The following is a 7,309-nucleotide window of genomic DNA, read 5'->3' as shown; positions in this document are numbered from 1 at the left end:
ACTCACCATTTGTCTGAGGGGTGCAGCTCCAACAACACTCAAGATGTTCAACATCATCAGGACAAGGGCAGCAGATATATGGGAGCACCACTACTCTCAAGTTCCCCTTCAAGTCTCACACCATCCTGACTTGGAAATATATCACCATTCCTTCAGTGTTGCTGGATCAAAATCCTGGAACTCCCTCCTGAACAGCACCGTAGCTGTTCCTACACCAAATGGGCTTCAGCAATTCAAGAAGGCTTATCGCCACCTTCTCCAGGGCAACCAGGTCAGCCAGTGACGCATTCATCTCTGTCAACAAATTTAAAAATGGAGTGAATTCTCATGAAGTCTGATTCATTGGAAACAAGTAAAAACATCCCAAGACACTTCATAGGTGTGTCATCAAGTAAAGTTTGACTCCGCATCACATAAGAAGATGGAGTATAAGGTTCAAAAGCTGCATCAAAATAGTTGGTTTTGAAGAGCACCTTAAAGGATGCAAGTAATGTAGAGAGATGGAAAGGTTTAAGGAGGGAATTCCAGAGTTTAACAGCCCAGGCACCTGAAGACACAGTAATCAATGGTAGAGTGACGGAAGTTGAAGGATGCTCAAGAGGCCAGAATTAGAAAAGCTTAAAGATCTCAGAGGATTGTTGGGACTGGAGTAGATTATAAAGAAAGGGAGGGATAAGACCATGGAGGAGAATTTCACAATCAACAGTAATCACCACCTACTTCCCTTTCAACTGATGAATGAATATTCCTAAATATAAAAATAGAGGACTTAGGAGCAGCAGTAGGCCATTTGGCCCATCATTCGTTAACTGCATAGCTGACCTTGTTACAGTCAAACTTGGTCTTCCCTCTATAACTCCGACTGCCTTGTCAATCAAGCCATGAATAGATCCAGTTACCAATGCTTTCTGGGAAGACGAATAACCTTCTGAGAGCAAACATCCTCTTCTCTATCTTAAAAGACTTATTAATCTTAAACAGTGTCGCCTAGTTCTTGTCTGTGCCAGGAAACATCTGCCCAGTAACTGTCCGGTCAGTTCCTTTCAGGATCTTGTATGTTTCAATAGATCACCCCTTGCTTTTCTAAACTCTCAAGGGGTATAAATCTGGCCTGTACAACCTTTCTTTGTAAGATAAGCCTTTCAAGAATAGATTAGTGATCCCTCATCTGAGAAAACAGTCTTTATGGTCAATTTCAATAAAGAAGTAAAGTTCTTAAATTGAGGTGATCCATTCCAGATGACTATCACTATGGTGCATTAGTGTACACATTAAACTAGCTACCTCTCTCTTCAATTGCTTCTCTTCAATGACATTTTCTGCCAATTTAATATAATTAGAAGGAAACCAAGGGAAGGAAAGCATTGAATATTTTCAGTGCAGGTAACTTCAAAGCCCTTAAAGAGAACCTGAATTTAACACCTCATTTAAAATGTGGCACTTCCAAAGTACACCTATCTCACAGTATGATCCATCCAACAGTACTGCACTCCCTCAGTACTGACCCTCTGACTGTTCAGTATTCCCTCAGTACTGCTTTTGCACCACTCCCTCAGTGCTGATCCTCTAACAGTGCAGCATGCCCTCAGTCCTGGTGCTCTCAATCTGGATTATATACTCAAATCTCTGGATAGGGTCTGAAATCAAAGCTTTGACTCTGACATAAGAGTGCTACCAATTGAATTGAAGCTGAAACTCCAATATATGAGAATAATTTATCAAAGGCAATACATACTACAAAACATTGATGATCAGTTCTGATGAAGGGTCTCATGTAAAAGCAATAATTTATTTGACCTCTCTACAAATGCTATGTTTCTAGTACTCACGGTTTTTGTTTCAGATTTCTATCTTTATCATTTCTGTTCCTATCTCCTGGGTTTTCTTGTTATTCATCCCAAAATGTTCATAAAAGCAGTCAGTCCACAAATCACTCCATTGTCAGATATTGTGGAAAATGGTGGGAGGGTTTATGACTGAGTGTTTTTCTTACTGATGGAGAGAGTGTCAAAGCCTATTTCATACGACACCTTTAGTAGCAAATTAATATTTTTAAAAAACAAATATAAAATCATTTATGTAGCTATTTTGGTCCTCTTTGACCCATAATTAATGGTTTAATTGGCAAGTTACCATTTTAATACATTGATACCGCTAAATGTAATGAGACTAAAAGCATCTTTTGATGTCCATAAAACATATTTTTGATGAGTATTAATAATGATTAAACAGGACCACAGATGGTACAATTTCACACACAGCTCCTTTAGTGTTTAAAGCTCCATTAAGCTTAGACTCAGCACATGCATAATAAATGATATGTGCTTCGGCACAGGGATTCTTTAATGAATGGTGTCACTGGCTTCCACATCAATCACTGCCAGCTCTCACTATATGCAAAATATTGATTCACTTTTAAATACATTTTATTGATGAAACAATTAACTTGTCATCTGATCTCTCCCCCTCATCTCAAGCCTCTCTCCCATTCTTATTTCTGTGGATGATTCTGTCAATATTGCTCAATGACCTCTCCTCATCCTTTCTCAGTTCCATAAGCCCCCAGTTTAAGTGCCCTCTCTACTTGCATCCACAATGTGTTGAGATGACCCATTGCACCACCTCCAACTCCAACTCATTCATTCCCAGGCTCTCCAAATTGTGCATGTCTTGAGCTACTTGAGCCTTCCCTTCCCTCCCCTCCACAATCTACAGGCATTTAAAACCCAAACTGGATTTAATCGCACCCCTGCTCCAACTCTCTGCATCATGATTGTGTGGTGCTCTGTACACTAGGTCTTGCTTCATTACGTGTGGCTCAGTGAGTAGCAAGCACCCATGCTCTTGAGAATTGACCGAGTACTGCAGTGTCAGAGATACCATCTTTGAGACAATGACACATGAAACCTGTCTGCCCTCTCAGGTTGGACGTAAAAGATCCTGCAGCATTTTTGGAAGAGCAGTAGGGAGTCCACCCTGGTGTCCTGGCCAACATTTATTCCTCAATCAATATCACAAAAAAATAGGGGATCTGTCATTATGACATTGCTGTTTGTGAAAGATTGTGTGCGGATTTAAAATAAGCAGTAGATCATCAGTAGGACACCTTGAAATAAATACAACAAAAACAAGAAATTGCTGGAGAAACTCAGCAGGTCTCGCAGCATTTATGTCGACAGATTTTGTGCGAACACAATCTGGTGAAAATCTGCTTGGAAAATGAAGTTGCAGTATGGTCCAGTAGGTGGCAGGCTGTGCCCAGCCTCCGCCGAGGGGGAAGCTGCTTTCCCGGAGTCGGCACCAGCTCATGACGGTGACATGGTCCAGCAACCTGCAGAACACTGTTCACTCCGTGTCCACCACAATATGCTCACCCTTCGGCGTATTGTAAAAACTGCAATTAATTTAATAAATTCTACATAATTCAAAAGTCAGCATCTTTTGTCCACACCACCACCTCCCCTATTCCCACATTTAGCTGGATTAGGATTTTGAGGGACTGAGAATGGAATTCCATACTGTTTAGGAAGTTTGGGAGGGGAGCGTGGCAAGGTGGGGTGGGTAGGGTCTGAATTAAATCCGATGAAGTTAAATTGATTTCATATCAGACAGCTGGAGGGCGATTTTGCAAATGAAACATCTAAATATTATTGTTTTAAAACTTCCAAAGCCTGTAAACACTACAGATGTTTAACAAAATAACCGCTGAGTTTTATAAAACAAAACTAACCAGATTTGTTTTATTTTGGAGCGGGAAGACATGCACTGATCAGATACAGAGGGACATGTACAAGGGGACAGAAAGTAGCGAGAATGGGGATTTCAAAGGTTTCAGATAAAGGTCGGGGGTGGTGTCTATATGAGCAGGGCTATGGGAGAAGGTTGCAAAAACAAAACGAGGATTGCATTTGAAACGGCTCGGCTTTTAAATTCTCCTGGGTTAAAAAGAGGGTATTTCTCGCTTCAGTCCCAATGGATGGGCGGCCAGGTCAAGGACAGGGTCCCGGAAGGGAGGGAGGGGGTGGGGTACTCGGAAATCGATGGTTCTTGCCCCAGGGCTTCTCATCCATCAGCTGAGGCCCAGTCATTCGCAGAGACAGGCCGAATCTGCAAAGGTCACTGCAAGTCAGAGCCGACGGGCGCTGAGACAGAAGCACAGGGCGGCCGCAGTGGTTTCACAGAGCGGCGGAGGCACCGCCAGGCGGCGGCACTGGGACGCAGATCGCCCAGAACAATCCCGGGCCTCGGTTGGGTTCACTTCTCAGGACGGGCCGCACAGAGGGGGCGCGATATCATCGAGGATGGTTCAACACGGTTAAAGGGCTCAATGGAGAGGAAAGACTCCCTCTTGTATTAACGGAGACTCTAGAGAAGTTGAGGTGGGAGTGGGGAAGGGCAGAACCTTCACCACGAGAGCCAGGGCCGTCTGGGGTTGGGGGGGGGGGAGGGTGAAGGTCAGGAAGCAGAAAGGAGGGACAATCTGCAGCACTCTCCCTATAAGATGAGGCTGGCTAAGGGACGCCACTTGAACATTTAAAATCAATTGATGATAGATTTCTGTTCATTTAAGGGGATTAATAGAGCGGGTTCTTCAAGTTAAGATGTCGATCAGCTCGTATTTGACTGAGTGGCAGAACATGCTTGAAGGATTGCCTCCTCCTGTTCCTGCGGTGAATGGCCTCCCCCTTTCGTGAAACGTTGGGACTTGGTCATGTCAAACCTGGAAACCAAAGAGACTTTTTTTTGGCCTGTTTGTTCAGGCCAAGGGCTCCCACGTCATTATGGCCTTAAACTGTACAAATCAATCGCAGGTTGACATCTTTGTGAACCACAACCCCAGACAGAATCCAGAAGCGAGACAAATGTACCACTAAATCATTTTAAATAACCTTCTAATGCGTTCAGGAAAAAAAGGGATATGTTCAACGAGCCTAAATCTCTTGCTACCAATCGGGTTTCCAGGATCTCCTCCAAGACTCCTGTTTCCACATAGAATGGAAATTCTCTCCGGAAATCTGACTTGGTATAATTCATTGTCGACCAAACCTTCAACCTTTACCGTTCTTGCCCAGGCTACTGTCTTCAAGGCAGTCCCACCACCATGCGGAAATCAACAAAGTTGGAGCCAGGATTTTCCTATTGCCAGCCCACGCCCACCACGCCAAGTGTTTTTAAATCTGAATCCGAATCCAACATTCAAACAAGACAGTGAACTCCCAAAAAGCCATGGATTTTGGTGGTCAGTTGGAAGTTTCAAACCCGAGAGCTATAGATTTCTGATCGAGGGTGTGTTCAAAACAAAATCCCGCGGATGCTGAAAATTTGAAATAAACACAGGGAATGCCGGAGAAACTCAACAGGTCTGGCAGCATCCATGCAGGTTAGATAGAAAGCAGAGTTAACGTTTCGAGTTCTAGTATAATTTCTTCAGCAGTTGAAGGTTCACTGGACCTGGAATGTTACCTCCAGTATCTCTCTCTCTCTCTCTCTTGCCCCCCCCCCCCCCCCCCCCAGACGCTGAGTTTCTCCAAATCCGCCATGACCTAGAGGAAAAGCCTCATTCTATACCTGCAAAATCACCCCATGAATTTGCTTTATTCCCAAACAGTTTGCTGTGTTCGGACCGGAGACAGCTTTCTGTTGTTTTCGATGTTAAACATTTGTTTTTGAGGTTTGGGTCACAATGCGTAAACTAGCACATGAAGCTGCACCTCCTTAAAATACACCCAAACCCAACGATGGAGAAATTTCATCGCAACAAAACCCAGCGGATATCTGGTTTACAGAACGTTGGATGAAGACGCAATTTGAAAGCGTTCTGTCTGATAGTGAACAAGCTGAAAACCATGCAGGAGCAAATGACTGCAGATGCTGGAATCTGTACTGAAAAAAACGAATGCTGGAGATCACAGCGAGTCAGGCAGCATCCACGGAGAGAGAGCAAGCTAACATTTCGAGCCTAGATGGGTCTTCATCAGAGCTGAAGACTCATCTAGGCTCGAAACGTTAGCTTGCTCCCTCTCCACGGATGCTGCCTGACCCGCTGTGACCTCCAGCATTCGTAGTTTGCTGTCAGGATGAAAACTCGGTCAGCTCCTCTCACCTTTAATACGGAGAGGAAAACCGGAAACTATTCGTGTTTTTTTTTCTCCGTTGGCCTCTCTCTCACAAACAACATTTTTGCTGTTGTTGTTGGTTTATGATAAATCCGATAGAATAATTTCAGTAATTTGATCCAACGACGGAGGAAGCCAGAGTTCGACGAGTGATTTCACTTATGTCGATGTTCGCGAATCTGGGGGTCAAGATACAAGGCAAATCCGTTTTGATTTCGTTTTATACAGAAGCCTTGTTACAATTACAACTCAGGTTGAATGCAAGCCTCAAAGGACAGTTCACACCGAACGTTTAACTGATTCAATCGAATGATGCATTCTCTGGTCCTGTTTTACTTCTTGGGATTTACGAGCCCGAAGACAAGGAACGTTTTAGTCCTCTTTCGAAGACCTAAGAAATATTACCTTTTCTGTTTGCCCTGGGACGTTTTATTGCGTTAAAAGCGCTATGTAATTAGAAGTTTTTTTTACTGGTGTTGTCGAAACTGCGATTTTACGGGGGAAGCTCCCGTCCTCTTAATCTAAACCTGATAACAATCATTCAATTACAAAGCAGGTATGAACGTGCATTTCGGGTTTTTAAGTTGAATCTCTCCACAAAGTACCGACTCCCTAATAATTGCAACATTTTGCATTGTAACATCGAGTATTTTCTGACCTCGCTTGGTTTTAGTAAATATGAAGTATAGAGTCGTCACGATTTTAGCTCCCAAAACAACTTAGAATTCGTCAATGAAACGGACCTACAATTGACAATGCAGACTATTCCGAGAGTTCACTGCAACATAAACAACAAACACGTCGAGCAACATAGTTTGAAATGTAGAAATAGCTATTGCTTTAATGACAAAGATTAACAAAGTGATGAATAAGCGAGTAATTAATACACATAATAGCATCTCGTGGTTAAACGCTTTTAAAACAGACCTGAACTTAACAAGGTGAATCTAAACTGGGAGAGGAATTCGAGCTTTATTACAAGCAAATATTGTCAGAACCAAAAAGCCCCGTCTGTACCCATACCCCACCCCGCTACCCGCAAGCGAACACTGCCGCAATTGTCAATATTTTAATTTACCAGAACCCCCGCCAAAAAACTCCCGAAACCAGTGGTGTTCATTATAAGTCAGTATCACACTGATTTAAAAGGAACAACAATTTACAGAGAGAGTAAAAAAGCTAGACAGAAAAAA

Source organism: Stegostoma tigrinum, chromosome X (assembly GCF_030684315.1).
Source record: "Stegostoma tigrinum isolate sSteTig4 chromosome X, sSteTig4.hap1, whole genome shotgun sequence".
In the NCBI taxonomy this organism is placed as follows: Eukaryota; Metazoa; Chordata; class Chondrichthyes; order Orectolobiformes; family Stegostomatidae; genus Stegostoma; species Stegostoma tigrinum.
Note: the sequence above shows the minus strand (reverse complement) of the source record.